General features: G+C 39.7%; 1 protein-coding gene across 3 annotated transcripts in view; it reads left to right on the forward strand.

Moving 5' to 3' along the window:
- The window catches only part of FAM110B (family with sequence similarity 110 member B), a 113,965-nt gene that overhangs the window by 50,829 nt on the left and 44,253 nt on the right, over positions 1 to 18,883 (forward strand). Inside the window, exon 1 of one of the 3 annotated variants that reach the window (XM_036406228.1) lies at positions 765 to 1,026. The exons of the other annotated variants lie outside the window; for them this stretch is intronic. The gene's annotated coding sequence lies outside the window, so the exon portion shown is untranslated. Of the gene's footprint in view, positions 1 to 764; positions 1,027 to 18,883 lie in introns of those variants that run through there. 3 annotated transcript variants of the gene reach the window in all.

An 18,883-nucleotide genomic window follows, 5' to 3' on the forward strand; every position in this document is an offset into this window, starting at 1 on the left:
TAATCATGTAGGACTTGGTTGTGTTAGTTCCCCATGCATCTAAGTAGTCTTTGCTCATGATAAGTATTTCCCAAACGACTTAAGTTGTTTTGTATAATGGCAAAAATTTCCTTGGCATTTGCACCCTAGCCTCGTGAAAGCTTAGTTAGGACTTTATGTGCCAATGCACACAGAAGCCCTCTGATCATCTGGGTGTCCGCCCACGGGTAAATGTAAAGGACAGAGGGGGTCCTGTTGACTTCTGTAGGGCTGCTGTGCACTGAAAGCATGTGTGTGCTGCCTCTCTGATCTGAGGTCCACGTTGTAGCCTGTGCAGTAATGCACAAAAGCTGAGATCTGCTCTGCATGGTGCTGGCAATGTGTACATTCAAAACAAGAATTCCTGCTGGTTGAACAAACATCTTCGTTTTATTGTCTCCCTTAAGCAGACCTAGCAAACTGCGAGTGGTCAGCTTCTCAAAGGGCACACCTAAACAGATCCTGCTTTTCAGAGATGGAGACAAACCCCCTCGTAGGTGAATCACTCAGCAAAACAACACCACCACCGCAAGCACCCAGCCAGGGATTTGATGGTGACGCACCCAGACAAGCAGCAGTCCCAGACGCTGATGCTGCGGGCTGCAAGGCCGTGTTTGCGCGGGTGCCCGGGCAGCCCTGCGCTCCCTGGGCAGCCCTGCGCTCCCTCGGCAGCCCTGCGCTCCCTCGGCAGCCCTGTGCTCGGCGAAGGGCTATAATTAGATTAGCAGCCTGCTCAGCAGCGGTGCCAGCCTGCGAGCCTCAGCGAGCATGTGCTGGATTCTGCATGTGCCTCCCGCTTATTGGCGGCCGGGGTTGCTGCCTGCCGGTTTGATAGGTTTCCCCAGTAATCTTTATGCTGCATTACAGACATAGATACAGAGAGGTACTGCGTGCATGCAACGGGAGAGGTGCTCAGCTTGTAGCGTAAAAGAAAGCCCACAGATGAAAGGCACCGGTCTTTGTTGCAAAGCATCAGTACTTAAGGACTGCTAGCCTGGGAGCGGAGAGGTCAGTGAAGGAGTTTTACTTGGTGGTAATTACTTTCAGGTCTTTATCTCTCCGGTAAAACAGTCATGCATGAAATGAATACTGTTAATCATGTCATCTGTTTAATTTGATCTTGCTTTCATTAATGTCATGTATAGTCCGGTGGGAGAGCCGTCAGATTACAAAACATATCATTGGAGTGGGTTCAGTTCAAAAATAGAGAGTATTTCTATGAGAATACTGCTTTCATCTGAAATTTTGAGCCTGTGCATGAGAGTGATTTTACTGGTTGCCTTTTGTTATGCTAATAGAAATATTTCTTTTATTGGAATGTTTTCTGCCGAGCAATTGAATTAGAGCATTTATAACTATAAGCATATGAAGATAAATCTGTAAATATTTATCAGTTTAAAGAATAATTTTGTGAAGTATTCTTTAATATGATCACAGCAATAACTATCTTGATGGTTCTCTTGCAACAAGGTAGAGGGATGAGGAGTATTATGCTATTGTTCTTTCAACAAAGATGCTGGAGCCTTCATGTTTGGGTGGATTCTTTGTTTCATCTACTGGCTTTTATTTTAAGTGGCTTTCAAAATGAAACTGAAGCTATTCAGCCTGGTAGATTTCAATATATCTTTTGCTTGCACATACATGTATTTTGTACGTATTTATTGTTCTCAAAGGCTGAATTTTGGCCCATAGCCTTGTTTATTGTGAGAATTGCCTTCAGCAGTAGAAAGAAACAAGATATATATATGCCAATCTTTTAATCTGTGATTCTGACACTATTACAGTATTTGTCATAGCGTCATACTCATTTAAGTTTTTTCATACTTGACCTACGCATCAATTGATCACAACTTTTCCTATAAAAAGCATGCATAATTAATGAAAACATTCTACAGTGAAAGCTGTTCAGAACAAAAGAAAGCTAGCATAAAGTATTAAAAAAAAGTCTCATAATGTAGGCATGACTCATTTGATGAGTTCTGAATATTAAGGCTGACTGGTGAGACTCCAGAGTTAATGTCCTTGTCTGTGTCAAACTCCAGAGCCCACATGAACTTGTACATTAAGTCACCAGTCATCTGGCTGGCTGGCTGCCACCATGCGTCCGAGGTACGAGTAGATTGTCTCAGCCAGGATCAGAAAGGTGTTAAGAACAGCAGCTATTTTGGTATTAGTCTTCATTCTTCCCTCTGCACTTATCCTTGAACAGGTTTTTTTCTGCTGTATAAACCAAAGTATAATTTAGGTTGTTCCCTTTTAAAGTATGTGTTGTGGAACTGTGTTACCTTCTGAGTAGATACCCTCAAATGTGAGCATTTATTCAGTTACCAATGTTATATGGCAGTGGGTACAGCAAAGACACATTCTTGATTATTTGTGGTTGTATATTCAGACAGAAGAGTATTTGGGAGGTTTAATCACAGCTGATACATAACAGTTGGTTTGAAGTTTTGCTGTTGACTAAAACAGGTAACTTGGTATCTATTTTAGTCAAGAGCAGGCTGTTTTTTCATATTCCAGGAGCTGTTTTTGAAGTTGTTTTCCTTTAGGCAGACTTGGAAAATGGCATTTTTGCATTGTGACAGTTAAACCTGGACAAGGAGGACTCAGGATGTGAAGGCATGTTATTTTTGAGCTGTTCCGTATTCCCTCATTGCCCCAAGTTACCAATCAAAAGTGTTTTAAAGGTGCTCTCAGCTGATTTATGGCTTCTGCCTTTTTTTATAATTTATCTATGTTTTTATAACCTTTGCAGCGGCATCCCATGAAGGAGTAACTGAAATCAATGTTAGTAATAATTAAGTGTAGAAGGTAAATATCCTCATCTGAATCATATGTTTACCATATCCAGACGAGTGGGTTTATGAGAGAGGAGAGGCTGATGTTTTCTACTCCATGTATTAGGCTATTCTCATTTGTAAGCAGCATAAAGTATGTCTGGAGAAACACTGTAAAAGTTAATGTATTTTTGGTGGTGGATACAGGTAATACCACCACCCACTGGAACTGAAGTGATGCACCAGCAGCTATTCATCTATTTTGCCTCCAGAAAGAGCTGTGATGATCTATGCAAACGTCACAAGAAAACGTGACAGAAGTGAAACTAGAACTGGTGACCTTGTGATTTAACTTTGCAATAGCTTAACAGCCAGGAATATGCTACTTTGTTATTGCTTCATTTTGTAACAACCTCATTTTTCTTCTTGGTAAACTAAGAAAACAAGTAGAAGCAACAGTTTGTGATTGCTCTCTAAAAAGTTGACATCCTTGTTGCTATAAGCATATTTTAACTATAACCAGTGTATTGCCCCAGGAAATTTAACACACTTCAGATTATTATCAATGATATATTGTATTCAAGCTTTGTCAGGGATTTTCTTGATGTAAAAGTTTTTAATTACTCTTTTGTTAGGAGATGTATTCATTGCAAGTTTGTTACGTACCTCTATGAGCTGTTGTCATTTCCGATGTGTTGCCTGTAATTAAATCTCAAAGTCCTTTGTTATGTGAAAAGGAAACTTTTTTTCCCCAACAGGAATACAGTATGTATGTGTATATACAGATGTGTGGTAAAGACACAAAAGTATGTTGTGAAAATCAAGATCTCAAGTATTTAATTTATATATGCAGGTAAACATGTATAAATACATATATATTTTCTACCATATAACTCTAACATATGTTTGTGTAGAAAACACTTTCAATGTCATACCAGTATTGTCATAATAATCCAATAGAAATACTCTTGGAAGAGTAATGTTAGAATTACCAGATTTGGCTGCTGGCTGGAGATGGCATATATATGTAGTAAACTGAGTGGCTGTAATAAACACTGCTGCACTAGCTCTTCCCTTTTAAGATATTATGTCCTTGTACTGCTATGCATATAAGTGAATTTTGCATTACTTAAACCCTTACCAAGTCTAAAGGGGAAAGATGATACTTAAGGTTAATGCATTTTTTTTGTAGCCTGCTAGCAATGAAAGAGATACTCCAGAAAAAGTCGTAAGGATTTAAAGTATTACCACAGTGTTTATTTTGCAGGATTTGTACTTACATGCCTTACAGTTTTTAAGTCGAGTAGCAGCCAGTGATATATGCATAAAGGTTTATATTGGAATAAGAAAAGTGACATTGTGCCCTAAAGCTCCTTTTTGCTTTTCCTCTGTTTTTGGAGCCAACTCCAGTTATTACTTTGCTGATGAAATGACTGTCTGCTTAAATGGTCAGGACATTCAATAGCCCATCTATAAATGCTTATTATAACACTTTGAGAGCTCACAGGAAATCAATAGCCTGTTTTCTGTATTTTGTTGAGTGAAGATCATTTCATTCTTCAAATATGAAGACTACTGGGCTGGGTGAAGATGCAGGAGGAGTCCTCTTGGTGCATCAGCTTGGGATGGCCTTATTGTTGTGACACTCTTCCCACATTGATGCAGCAGCACTGTTTAATGGGCTCCAAAATGTTCCTTGTATGCAGACAGCTGTTGCTCCAGTTCAGGGACATGTGGCCTCCCATGCCCTGGGACTGGGCACAGGAAAGCTGGTGTCAGGGAATGTCTGCCCTGCCCTGCCTTCCCCTCCTCCAGGGCTCTTTGCCTAGCACAAGTTACCCTGGGAACCAACCATGTGGATTTAGAAACTGGGTAAATGAAATATATCTAGCTTTGGGCAGCTGTGTGTCAGACATTTGCAATGTTAAGAGTAGAACTGTGTTTTATGAAGCAGGAAGTGAAAGTGGCTCTTTTTTGCAGTTCTCAACAATGGTATGGTGAATTAAAAGCAAAATGGATATTAATTTTTTTTATACTTAATCTCCTGTTGTGATTAATTTAAATTGTTCTTAAATGTATTACCTGCAGTATTAAGTGTGACTGGATAGATTAAATGCAGAATACAGCCAGCAAATAGTAATCCTGGATGCTATTGTCTGCATAATCCTGGTAATGAGATTCCTGTCTTAGTTTCACGTTATCTTTCATGGATGTGCTTCGGCCACCTGTAGACACAAATATTTGCTGCATCTTTCCATGAAGCACCTGGGGCCTCCAAACCCAATCCTCACTTTGTATATATGTCAAATTTAAACATTATTGTCCGTTCCATAACAGATATTATTTGGGTTTGTGCCCTGTTGTGTAGCTGTTACAGATTTCTGTAGTATATTGGTTTATTAGTTGAAACAATTTTTATACATTGTTGATGATCCTATGGCCATCTACTTATTTGCCTGCTTATCTGTTGGGTATTGTAGAATAATTTTACTGTATCATCAATACTTTCCTGAATGTGTGTAATAGAAAAACCCCAATGAATGGCAAAGAAGGCTATTAATTTTTTTTTAAGAGAGCTTAATATTATGAAAGTTGGTAGACTAAACCAAAGGCTATTAGACTTCCTGATTAGGAAGTCTATAAAAACAATGCTGTAAGAAAGTGATGCAATGTGTGAAAAGACTTGTGCATGTTATTAGTGCTGTTTAACTGGAGAGAAATATGGATACCTAGATATGCACATTTTCACAAGTTTGTTAACATTTGGCTCTTTCATCTATTTTGGGTTCTCTTGAGTCCATGGATGTAAGTAGGTTTTTTTAAGGTCTGGTTTTGTATATAATGTTACTGAAGGAGAGATGTTAATACAATGTGGTGTGTTGGCTTATAATATAAAAGCACAATATGATACAGTGTCTATGCCAAAATGTTTCCTGCCTGGATAATCTAGGCAGAAAAAGGCTAGAGTGGAAGGGAGAAATGGAGACAATAAAGATGAATTATCTTTTATGTGACCACAAACTGTGGAGTTGCAAGGTAGACTGAACAGTCTGTGCTTTAGGATTATAAACCATCACTGCAAATGTCTTTACAAAGAGTGAAAAATATAAGATCGGTGTAACTATTCCTGTCTGTATAGCACAAACTTCCCAGGGTAAGGATGATTTCCTTCTGTCTCAATGTCATAATTGTCATTGGATATTTTGGGCATTGCAGTCATCTGGAAATGAGTGTGCAGCTTTGTATTTCTACTGTGACATTACAACAGCAGTCTAGTCAGAAGATGTATGAGGGATGTGATAAATTATATCCCTTCCTCTTCCATTATTGTTACATCAGCCCTACTGTAATCCATGGTTCTGTGCCATGTGGTGTCCCCTATTTTCCTTTACTATATTGTGTAAAGGAGTGCAGAGGTTGCTATTTTGGCCCCTAGCTCTCCAGGGAGTGGGTAAAGTCTGGCAGGAGTTGTGCAATTACTGTAAATTTTCTGTGAAACACAGGTACCATGGAGGGTGCAGCAGAAGAGGACCTCCAAATGTGATGATGTCATTACCCTCCAGTGTTCTGCTGCTTCTTGTTTCTCTTCACCACAATTCTTCTCTCCTTGCTGCTACCACCTTTCTAAATTTGTCTGCTCCATTTTCCCATTTAAATCTAATCTTCTCTTTTCCCCACTTTCTCCAGTCCCTCTTTCTGCTCTTCAGTTTTTACCTGTCATTCAACCTTAGGTTCTTTGACATCTTTGCAGCCACCCCCCCTGTTTGGGAGGTGAATATCTGTGCTGCTTTCTGCTGGGGTTGTTTAATTTTCTTCCCAGTGGCTGGTTTGGGGCTGTGTTTTGGATTTGTGCTGAACAGAGAGTTGATAATACAGAGATGTTTTTGTTATCACTGAGCAGGGCTTGCACAGAACCAAGGCCTTTCCTGCTTTTTGTGCTGCCACACTGGTGAGGGGGCTGGGGGTGCTTGGGAGGGTGGGAGGAGACACAGCCAGGACAGGTGACCCCAGCTGACCAAAGGGATATTCCAGACCTTATGGCATCATGCTCAGTATAGAAAGCTGAGGGAAGAAGGGGGAAGGGTGGATGTTTGGAGTGATGGTGTTTGTCTTCCCAAGTCACTGTTGGCTGAACATCTGCCTGCCCATGGGAAGCAGCAAAGTAATTCCTTGGTTTGTTTTCCCTATTTAACTGTCCTTAACTCATGAGTTTTCTAGCTTTTAGCCTTCCTATTCTCTCCCTGATCCTGCTGGTTGGGAGAGTAAGAAAGAGGTTGCTGACGGGAGTTAAGCCACAACAATATCCAAAAATATCACTTATGCAGAGGTGCCCAAGGACGGCACACAGGTGAAGAATGTAAGTTCTCTTACCAAAGAGCCTTGATTTTTTAAAGTTATTATGTATTTATTTGTTGGAGCAATATGTCCTTGGCTCCTGCTTGGAAAGCTCATTCTGACAAATATAAATTGTGCCCCTGACCTTTTCAAATCTGACATATCTGCTTTTTTTCTCTCAGCCAGTTACCTCTTTACTGAAAGCAAGCATCTCTGTTCATCTTCCTGTCATCTCTAGATCAGGCCTTTCTCGAGTGATTTATGAGCTTTGCTGACCACTTTCTGCAAACAGGGCTCCTTTCTTGTCATGCCTTCATGCAGGTACCTCACACCAGCTGTTTCTGTAAGAGCTTGACCCAAAGAGCTGCTCCTGCTCCTCCTGCTCTTCAGACGTGTCTCAGACAGTTGTGGCACATTTCTGACCTGAATTTTGACAGCTTCACTGGTGCCTCCAGGGCTCCAAGATGTGTGGGTACTTAACTGCCTTAAAGTCACATTTATTTTGCTCTTCTTCTTTTGCTGGCACTTGGCATGTTTGCCACACTGGGTGCCTAAAGGATCCTGCCACAGGCTGTCCACTGGGAGGAGGTTTTTCAGACTGCCTTCATTAAATCCTCACAGAAAAACAGCCAAGCAGATGATGCTCCTATCCTGTGCTAAAGTATGCAGGATTTGGGCTCTTCATCTGTAGTGTGACTTGATGAGAACTATGGTATGTGTAGAAAAACTGGGATGCTTTTTTACTATCAAGTCTGATTTTGAGCTCCCTAGAGAGACAGAGTTTTTGCAAGTATTTTCTCTTTCCTTATGCCACAAAACAACTTACACTTTCATATTTTATTTCAGCATGAAGTACTGAAGCCTAAATTTGCAACTCTGAAGCCTAAATTTGCAACAAAACCATGTCTATAACTAACTCTTAAAACACATCCATTCTTAGAAAACATTACACATACAAATTCCATCTGGTGATGAATTACCATTGATTTTTTATAACTACTCTTACTTCTGTGGAAAATAGTCCTGGAAGCATTAAGATCCTTAGGATCTTACACAATGCTTTTTTTTTATTTCCCCTGATTTTCACTAAAATTAATTATGGAATTTTCAGAGTGTATCAATACCTGATAACATGGAGCCTTCTCAGTGGTTTCCCATGACAGGACCAGAAGCAGTGGGCACAAACTGAAATACAGCCAATTCCATAGCAAATGCTTTTATACTCTGAGGATGGTCAAAAGCTGGCAGGAGTTACATGAAGAGGTGGTGAAGTCTTCACCCTTGGAGATTTTCAGAACCCAGCTGAGATATGGTCCTGGGCAGCCTGTTCCAGGTGGCCCTGTTGTCAACAAGGGCTTGAACTAGACAGGTTCCAGAGGTGCCATCCAGCCTCAGCTGTTCTGGGATTCTGTAACTAGAAGTCTCCAAACAGCAGACCAAGCAGGCCTTGCAACTCTAGGCAACTTTTTTTAAAATATATATATTAATTTTGCAATCCAAATAGTATAACATCTTATAGCTGTGTATACCCTAGGTATGAGTGTACACATGTATAGGTATGTGTACATCTACCTATTTCTGTCTCCAGTGTAAACATACTTGGACAAGCTGGAGAATATCAGAGATGGAAAAGGCAGGAGTAGAATGTTTAAATATTTATTTATTTATTTATTTATATATATATTTTTAAAATAATCTAATGTCATTTCACACATGCTTTATGCAATCATTGAAGGTTTTATTCCCTTCCCCATATATATCTGCTACGTCTGTATAGTAAAAAAAATGCTGGATAAAATTGCTTTAAAGAAAGCAATTTTTATTAGATCATTTCTCTTGGGCACTACTTATACATAATTGCATCTTTGTTCTGGTGCACATGGAGTGTAAGTGGACACAAATCATCTAGGAGGAGATCTGGAGGAGACAAAGCAGAGAGCAAAAGGCTCTGGGTCAGAAGAGGGAGGTTCACTCTCAGCTGGACTCCTCTTTCTCAAAAAGATAGCTCCAAATTAAGCAGCAAACACATAAAAATTGGCCTGAGTTTGTGTCTATATAGAGAACTCAATACTTTGGTTTTTTTCACTTTTTAGAGTCCTACATGGGCTTAATTATGGGTTTGCTGGTATTCAGCCCTATTTCTGCAGCCCACAGCTGTGTCAGGGTGTCTTAGGGTGTTCTTTAAAACTAGGAAGCTGGACAAGGCTGCTAAAATTACATGTAGTCTCTTGGTGATCCTGGGGGGTAGTGTTGAAGGAAGCTGTCTGAGAGCATCTTTTGTAGCATGAATTGGATACCTTGTGGTGAAAAGGAGACACTTGCACAGTTCTTCATCATGTCCCTTCAAAGCTGTGAATCTTGCCTTTTAGTATTAATGCATTTTCTTTCTCCTTTCCAACCCACATCAAAGTCAATCTTCCTTCCCCTTCTTTAAATGATGACCATTATGTTGTTTGGGGTGGAAGAGATTTTATTTGTTTATAACTTGGCCAAGATAGGTGACAAAGCATTCAGACTTGAGGTTTTATATATAAAGTTGTAAAAAACATTATCTTTCTTCCCATAAGCATTTGGATTTTTATTTAAGTAAATGGCAATGCCAAGTTCTCTCTTCTGACTTCTTGTGGTCAAATATGGTGTGGGGTTTAGTTTTTCCTGCTTGTTCATAGGTCTTGAAATAACTTCTTAAAAATGCACTTGCAGAAATAACAACAGTAGTAATAAAACCTATTTTGAAGATGAAAGAAAACCAAACTCTGGTACTAAGAGCTTGCTTAGCTCCATGTTTAACCACCAGTTTCAATCACAGCTGCTAGAAAGTTTGGAAGTCTTTTTTTGCTGTTGAATTTTCAAAAATTAATCTCATAAACCTTTTTATGAACTGTACCATTCATTTTAGTTTAGCAGTTATGCCTTTTACACTTGAATAGATTACTTTCTTGGGCCAGTGCAGTTGTCTTCTGAAAATCATTTAGAGGTATCCACTGGTAGTGAAGTTGTCTTGTCAGGTATCACAAACATGCAGGAAGAATGAATGGGTTTGCACTGACAGCTCCAGTCTCCCTTCCCTGCTTTTCTTTACCTCCTTGCCTGTGTGTTTTTGATCATCCCTTCCTCTCTCTGTCCTCCAGCCCCTTTTCTTCCCAAATCTGTAGTGCTCATATTTGCTGTGATTTTCAATTTCAAGGACTGTTAGGCCATCTGAAGCAAGAAAAAGTCCTGTTCATATTTTAAAGTGTAAAACTCGCTTTTCATTTCCTTTTCATGATATATCTGGAAATGTTCACATGTATGATGTGACATTCTTCAGTAGAAGTGGGACTGAAGCTGCCTGTGATTGAAGCTGTCCTGCAAGTCAGAGGCTGCCAGCAGTGAACAGGCACAGGCTGTCAGCAGTGTGACCACTGCCTTCTTGCATGGCTCTTCCCTTCCAAACTCCACAGGGAAGAGACAAAGGAATTGTCAGAAGTTCCTGTTCAGCTACTTGGAGCATTTCCATGGTGTTCCCTGAGGAAGGGTTTGCTTGGAGTTTACTGGGTTTTCTTTAGGAGCTTGGTATCAGACCTCCATAATGGGATTAGCAACAGTGCCTTCAGCATGCATCAGGGTGTGACTTTCCTGCTTTTCCTCACAGCTGGAAAGGAGGTTTCATTAAGTGTAAAGGTGTTGGATGAGCTCTGTTTTTAGGATGTTTCTTCCTGGGGCCTGCCAGTTTGAGGGTTCTGTCACACCAAGCCCAGTGGTGGTGAAACAACTGCAAGTTCCACCAAGCTAACCTTGCACCAGGGGCTTTTGTGTAGAGCACTGTGACAGAGGTGGAACTTCTAGACTTGGTTTCTTTCAGCCAGAGGTACCAATCAAAACATGACTCTGTACCTTACACTACTGCACCAGTGCCCTTGCTCTGCTATGGAAAAATTTGGAAGCTCTGAGTGTTTTTGTGAAGAGGAGAGAAACCCAGCTATGGTGATGCCTTTGGGGACTCCATTTGAGTTTTGTCTTCAAAATGAAATTGTTCATTGCATTTAGAAAATAAGTAACTAGGACAAAGAAGCAGGTGGATAAGGTCAAATTTTACTACTTTATTTCAATTTTTACTGGTTTATTTCAATTTCTTACACTTGTGGGAGAAGTCAGGTGGCCCAGATACTAATGCAGAACTGATACAGCCTCAAAAAAAGTAATTGCATTTTTCCTTCTCAAAGAGAAAAACCATACTAAGTGTAATTTTGTTTCAGTCCCTATTGTATCTAGCATGATTTTAGCTTGGTTTTGGAATCCAGGGAGATTTCCTTATTTCACATAAGCTGTCACCTGAGGTGATTCGTACTTCTTTAAGTGTACTCTCCCTTGAAACTGAAGTCCTTAAATAGTCTACCTAAGTTTTGAATGCTTGTATTGGCTTTGATATAGTTAGATTAAAACTTTTATTTCTCTATAGATGTGGGGTTTGTCTGTATAATTTTTAAGTACATGAAAACAGGGTTAGCATTAATGTCCCTTTTAAGTTGTCCTCTGCTCAGCTGGAATCTTTAATTTGCTTTCAGAGCCTTTTAAACCCCTGAAGTGTCCAATATTTCTTGTCAATAAAGGTCACTTACCTTGTGTAGGAAGTGCAATTTCTGTCAAGTTAGTCTGCTGAGAGCCTTGTACCTTAAGAAGCTTTTGTGATGATCTTTCCAGACAAAGCGGCACTTAAACCACTTTCATAATTTCTCCATAAGGTGAAAATTCTGCAATCCTCTTGAATCACAAATATCTTTTTCTTCCTGTCTTAAACATGTTAATCTTCTATAATAGTAATAATAATTATGAAAAATGGAGATGTAAACAAAAGCAGTCATTGCCACATACCATAGCGGTGAAGTAAAAACTGACCAATCCTTCCTACCCCTATTTTATTTCTTCCAAGGCCCTCACAAGCAGGGAAAGCCCATATATTGAAGATTTCCCTAGGATACTAGGATGTAGTGTACTAGGAAGATCCTGTTGCCACATGTGTGAGATGCAGGCTTCTCTATCTGCCCATGCTATAAATCTGCCATCCGTGTGTCTCATCCTACTACTGAAGTACTCTGCTGTCACTTTCCTAGCCTGGATGAAAGCAGCCTTGTCCCACTTACATCAATTTTGAATATTGCTTGAAAAAACATTTCCCAGAGCCTGTGGCTTTGATCATATCACCTGGCTTTACATCTTTTGTTGGTTCCTTCTTCTCTGTTGTACCCAATTTTGAAACTCTTGGTAAGATATCCTAACATTATCCATCATCTTCCACTTATTACCAAAATTTTTGGTTTGTTGTCTCCATAATGCCATCTTAAGTCACCTTATTGTTACACTTTCAAACAGTAATTTTTGTGCTTTGTTTTACATCCTTTGTTTTTTACATCCTTTTGTTTTACATCCTTTTCACCTGGGAAGAGCTAATACTGTTTAAATAAACTCAGTGTGCTCCACTGTTCTTTTAATTTACCTAGTATCAACAGGCAATCTTGCAAAATGAGTATTAGTAATATTTCAATTAAGACCTAGGAAAAGATCTTTTCAGAAGGACCTATGTTTGTGTTTGCATTGCATCTGCAGAGTCATATCTGCTGGGAAGAGTTTTCTGTGAAGATGATAGGCAAAGGTTTGTAATGCAACAGAAAATTGCTGTGGTGTCACTGATTACAGAGAACAAGTCTAGTCTAGTGGCATTTCTAGGTGAATGGTTTTGTCTGCAGTGAGAAATACAAAAGCAAATTGTCCTGGGAAGGAAGATAAAGTGTAGCCTTAATACAAGATAAAGGAAATCTTAAAGAATAATGAAACAAAATGCAATTTGTTATGGAGCTATTTGGTATTGAAGGTACTGAAGAATCTCAGTGTGTGTTTTCTGGAGCTTCCCAAAATGGTTTGTGCATAGTCTGGTGGCTGTGGGAGCAAAGGGAGACATGTCATTTTGGAAGACTTGAGGGTTGCATTGTGGCCTAGCAGAGGGGATGCAACCTACCTTTAGGAGCCAGGAATTGCAATAATATTGCACTTCTCTTCCACTGACTGAGTGCTTTTCTTTATGTACAAAACAGAAGCAACATGGTCAAACTCATGTCATGGTTCCAAGCATTAATCAACTCTCTTTAATACTGTTCTGGAAAACCAGTGGGGGTTTTATTGTTGGCCTCAGGTTTGGTGGTGGGGTTTTTTAAAAGATGCCTGAAAGTCTTAAGGCCAGTTTTGTTTGCCAGATTATTTAAAACTGTGCTGCATGCACTGTCTCCCAGTGGAGGCAATTGGCAATGGTACTGTGAGGCCACTCTGTTAACAAAAAGAGAACAATTACCAAAGGGAAAAAGAAAACCACCCACCACTAAAGAACCCTCAACCAAACTTATTTATTGAGGTCTTTACCTCTGTTTCCAGTGTTCATCTGGAAAAACACCTGGAAGTACAGAGCTATTAAAATCAATGGGGCACTGTTGAAAGGACTCAAAAAAGCTTCTGAACATTTACTGCTACCTGATGTTTAGGAGAGATTTGCTAGCAGTGTTTTTTTTAAGAATTAAGGAAGTATTATTTGGTTTCGTTATACCGAGAATTATGAGCATAAAGAATGTAACAGGTCCCTCGGAGGTGCCAAGTGAGTTGTCTGTGAAATGCCATCACAGAGGTCCACTTGGTAGCACCACACTTTCATAAGTGAAGGTTGCTGGTGATAAATTAGGGCAGATAAGTTTTCAAACAGAACTGAGTACTAGTGTAAAGGAGGGAACAAACATAGTAAAATTGAGGAATTTCCTGGACTGAAGTAAGTACAGGAAACAAGATGCATGTTGAAATTCAGATGGACTCTAAGCCTTTCTCTGTCTTAGAAATATGGTGGCCTATTTCTTCTGGGTTTACCACAGAGGCAACATTTTGTTGAAGTTATTTCAGTGTAAAGGTAACACATGAGAGAAGTTCACAGTTGCTTCCAAGGATCACAGAAAATGAACAAAACTGCAGGGGCTGGGCAATTCCCTACTCTAGCCTGGACTGCAGTGGGAGAAGCTGGAACAAGCAGGGGTTCTGAATGTCCCTTACAGCCCCTCACCTTGGGGACAGCTCAGCTCCAGGGTGGAATCCCTTTGACTGGGCTAAGCCAATCCTGTTCCACAGTGCCAGTGCTGTCAGTGAAGAGAAATGGGCAGGTGTGGATATGGCTTCTCCAGCCAGCTTAGGTGGTGGGGGGGGTCCTTCTCCCCTTCCAGCTCTGGAAGGGACAGGATGCATGGCTTTTATGTGGCTGCAGCTTGTTGACTGCACTGCTGTACTTGGAAAGCTGTTTCTGAACCTAACTCCTTTACTGGTTACAAATGGTTTAATTTCCAGCATAATTTTCACTTTTAGTTAGCAGTGTTTCCTATACTGATAATGTCAAACTTTTTGCCCTGCAGTGTGGTGTGGGGTTTTTTTCCCCTCCATATGTACACTCCTGTGGAGTGAAGCACTTTTTAAAAATAAGATGTTTTTCAAAAAATAAAATGTTTTTTTCCAGCATAGTTTGTATAGATTGTATGCATCTAGTGGCAGTTTACAAAAGAGTGATGGAAGAATCTTTGTTCCACATCAAAATCTGTGTGTGCTCACGTACATTTATCTGTATCTAAATAGAAAGTTTTAAAATCTGAAAGCATTTGGCATGACAATGGTGTGTGATCACATAGGCCAAAGGTTTTGTGCAATTTGGCCAGTGCTCCCCACCGAAACTGATAACAGGTGTGGGAATTGCCTGTAATGGTCACTGCCTGTACAATTCATGGTTTGGGAAGAAACCTGGTCTCTACCACAGGAGGGCAGGTTCAGGGACAGCTTTTCAATCTCAATTGCTTTTCAAGGCAGCCGTGGTTTGTACGTGTGGTAACTGAGGAAAGGATGTAGCTGGAACCTTCACAATTTCAAATCATCCCGTAACCAGCACATGGGTGCTTGGCTGTGCCTCTCTGTGGTTCAGGGGGCTTTGGAATGAGTAAGAAAGCAGGAGGGACATGCTGCTGTTGGGGCTGGGGCCATCCTGGGGCTGAGCTGGTGTGCTCCTCATGTGTCTGTTTGCGTGTTGAGAGGTGGGTGTGCCAGTCCATTGACTGAAATCTCATAAGGTTCGGTGCTAGTTGCTAAGCAACTGCAAAACACTTCAAAATGGGATTTTTTTTCCCTTACCCACAGACTGTTTTTGCGGCAGGTAGAGGAGAGGGGGAGTGAGGAGCACTGTGGGGTGGCTGCCCAGAAGCCCCTCTCCTTCCTTCCATGTCTGATGGCCAAGGGGATAGAGAAGGACCCAGTCTTGTACTGTGCTCCCCTTGCAAACTCACAACTCTTCACCCTGTTACAGCAGTTTCATTTTTTTGCCATGTACATAAAGATTGCTCTCAATAAGAAAAGGTGCTGTATTTTAAACATTCCTCTGACAAACAGTGAAATTTTCCAGTAAAACTTTGGTGTTTTAAGGAAGACAATTGTGAAGGAAAGGGGCATATCATGAGAGGTATGATGATAACGATGATGATCCTTTAAGAGTAAATGCTCTCAGTGTAGTCATCATAGAAAATAACTTAAGGTTTTACACAACCCCATCAGTTCCCACACTATAGAAACAACCAGGTGTGTGAATTGTTTTCGCAGTTGGCATCCCATCTATTAAGTCATAAGTTCTACAGTTGGTATTTCAAATTATTTCCTATAAATGATGTCTTATGTGTGAGGATTATGTTCAAGTGATTGCAGCTTGAAATTGGCTGGTGTCTCATGCATTTTTATCACCAAAATACAATGTCCTCGTTGGCAGTAGCTTAGTTTTGGTATTTGATTTATTTTCAAGCACCTTACTTTTACAAGTCATGTATTGTTTTTTGGCAGAAAGGCAGCTGCTTGGCATTCAGAGCCACTAGTTTGCAGTAACAGTTGTTGATTCTGGTCTTTATTGGTTTTTCTTTCCAATTAAGATGCAGCTGTTATGACTTCTGGAGTGAGGGAGGATTATTTTATCTAATGATATAAATAGAAAAATCCTAAAGTAAGGATCTGTCCTTCAAAACAGCTGGGAAAAGACCAGGTTGTGAGGCCTCAGTGTTTAGTGAGAAGTACCCCGGGCAGTGATTTTTGTGACAAACTGCGTAAAAAGATCTGGTGTTTCTTTTCTCATGTAAATGGAAGGGAATTAATGATTTGGAGAAGATTATCCTAAAGGATTTTTCACACTGCATCTTTTACAACATAATAGGAGAATGTACGATTGCTAATGCCTTTGAACTTGGTTTTTTTGTGACATTTGGAGCACTTGCAGATATAGTGCTTTTGTACTTTTTAGGGAGTGAAAGTAAGATTGTGGTGTTTTTAACTTTTTTGCTCAGGTATGTGTTCAGTGCTGTATATGAAAAATCCCTGAGCCTCCTTTTGTTTTAGCTATAGCCTAAAAGCTGTAATCAGCAGAAGAGGAAGCCACACACACAAATCATTGCAGTGTATTGCAGACTGGACAATTGTGTTAAACAAGCCATTTAAAGTTAGGAAGGCAAGCAGGCTGAAGGTGAACAATGATTTGAGCTTTATGTGTAATTTCACTTTGGTGCCTCATTCGTGCATATTTGTTTTTTGAAATGACTGTGGTACAGCCATTCCCCAAACTCCACCCATGCAGCAGAGAGTCACTCATACCTGAGTGCATCCACACTGGAAATCACACAAGTTAAACTGTTGCACTGTATATACATACACAGAGAGATTGTGTGTATGTGCATATATATGTATATATGCCACTACACACATACATATAGTATATGTTGACTGTTGTTCTCCTTTATAGCTTCCAGATGTAATTTTTTGGAAAGCTGGAAGTGGAGTGGGATGGGAATCCCATGGTACTCTCTCCTTTACTGTTGTTTTATGGAGCAAAGGAAGAAGAGGAGCAATTGTGGGCTCTTACAAGTCTTCTTGGAAGGATTTGCATAGTGTCTTTGGACACTATTTCTTCCTTTTCCTCCAGCTTTCTGAATGAAATATAAATCATATCAAGTTGTTTCAGTAGTTAATCAAATATGCTTAGGCATTACCTCTCAACTATAAATGGCACTATCATATAGAAGAATAAAAACTAGTCAGCCAGACCAAAAGCAGGGAAGATGGATATTTGATATATACTCACACTAACAAAGGGAGTAAACATTCTTATTAATTTTCATAACAAAAGTGTATCTAACTTGATGAATTATTGAACTGAGAGATCAACTAAGAATATGAGTGCTATTGGCAAGTGATATTGTAAACCAATAAATCAAGCTCCTATTGACACAAACATAAATCAATGACTTATTTTCCTCTTTCATTTCAACACAACAAGAGTCAGAAATAAGTTCATATAATCTCAATATTGTTTAAATTTTTCTTTTTATAGACAGAAAAACCACAGGAATGCCCCAAGGAGGCTTGTTACAGTAGTCTTATGATACAAAAAAATAGACAATTAAATACTATCTCTTTATAGAAAATATCCAAAAACAAGTCTTCAGAATTTTAATTCAAATACTTGATGCTGTTAGAATAAAGACCATTGCATGAAGAGTTGTTGGATGGATGTGGCTCCTTGTCCACATGGGATCCTGTAGTGGCCCTTGTTGGTGAGGGTTGGCTGTACACAGAGCATTTATGGTGATGGTTTTCTTTTGGAGATACAAAGAAACTCATGTGTATAACAAATGTGTGTGAATGTAGGACAGATACTCTGGTCTGTGTGGATGTGATGACTGTGAAGATGATGTCTTTTGAACACTGAACTTTACATGAGAATGTTTTAAACTTGAGTATTCTCAGTTTGAAGATTGTCTGATCAAGGATGGCAGGTTGACTTTTAGGGCATCCAGTGCCATTTAACATGCCCCAGGGTATCAGGACAGCACGTTGGGCAGGATCCTGGTGTGTAAGGAGCTCTGAGAGTGAGATGTTGTTGTGTTTTAAATAGTGTTGTGACAAGGAAAGAATGTCTTCTGTTTGTGAGCAGCCTGCAGAAGTAAAACCAGAGGTGGGGTGTTAAAACTTTGTATGCCTTGGAAATGAAACTATGACTACCCTTAGCAAGTCCTGAGAGCTGATTTTTTTTGCTGGTGGTGGTGATACTATTTCTGTTATTTATTCCTGCTTGATAAAAGAAATTCTTAACAATATTCTAAAAAGGTGTAGGAATAGTGAATAGTAATAGTAAATATCATCGTAATAGGAATAGTATAAATAATCATAAAGTTAAAAGAACCAAATACAAACAAAGGAAAAAGCCTGATAAAACCCCAACCCCCCAAAAAGCAAGAGTTTTTATAACTTGCTTGGTCACTAACTCGATTATAGTGGCTGTATAAAAAGTGGTCCATTTTGGTAGTACATTGTGTTACCATGGTAACATTGACATACTAATTTAGAAACCCTTCAGGCTAGCTTTGAGAACACGAACATTGCACTAGTATACCAAAACATGAAAAGACTTATTGTGAAAGTAACTGCTAAATGTTTAGGGTGAGCCCTTTAGATACATGTGGACTTTTTTCCTCCCCTCAAAATTTCTATTAGGATCCAGATTTGCTTATACTGTTAAAAATATCTGAACCAGATTTATCTTAATGGTTTTACAGCATTTCTCATTAAATGCCATTGTTTTCTTCTTGGAATTGGACCTTGGGGTCCCATTGTGAAGGCCATGTTAGGTGCAGCTCCTTTGTCCCCCAGCTGCAGGGGGCTGTTATTAGGGG

The sequence above is a fragment of the Molothrus ater genome, chromosome 1 (assembly GCF_012460135.2).
Source record: "Molothrus ater isolate BHLD 08-10-18 breed brown headed cowbird chromosome 1, BPBGC_Mater_1.1, whole genome shotgun sequence".
Taxonomy (NCBI): domain Eukaryota; kingdom Metazoa; phylum Chordata; class Aves; order Passeriformes; family Icteridae; genus Molothrus; species Molothrus ater.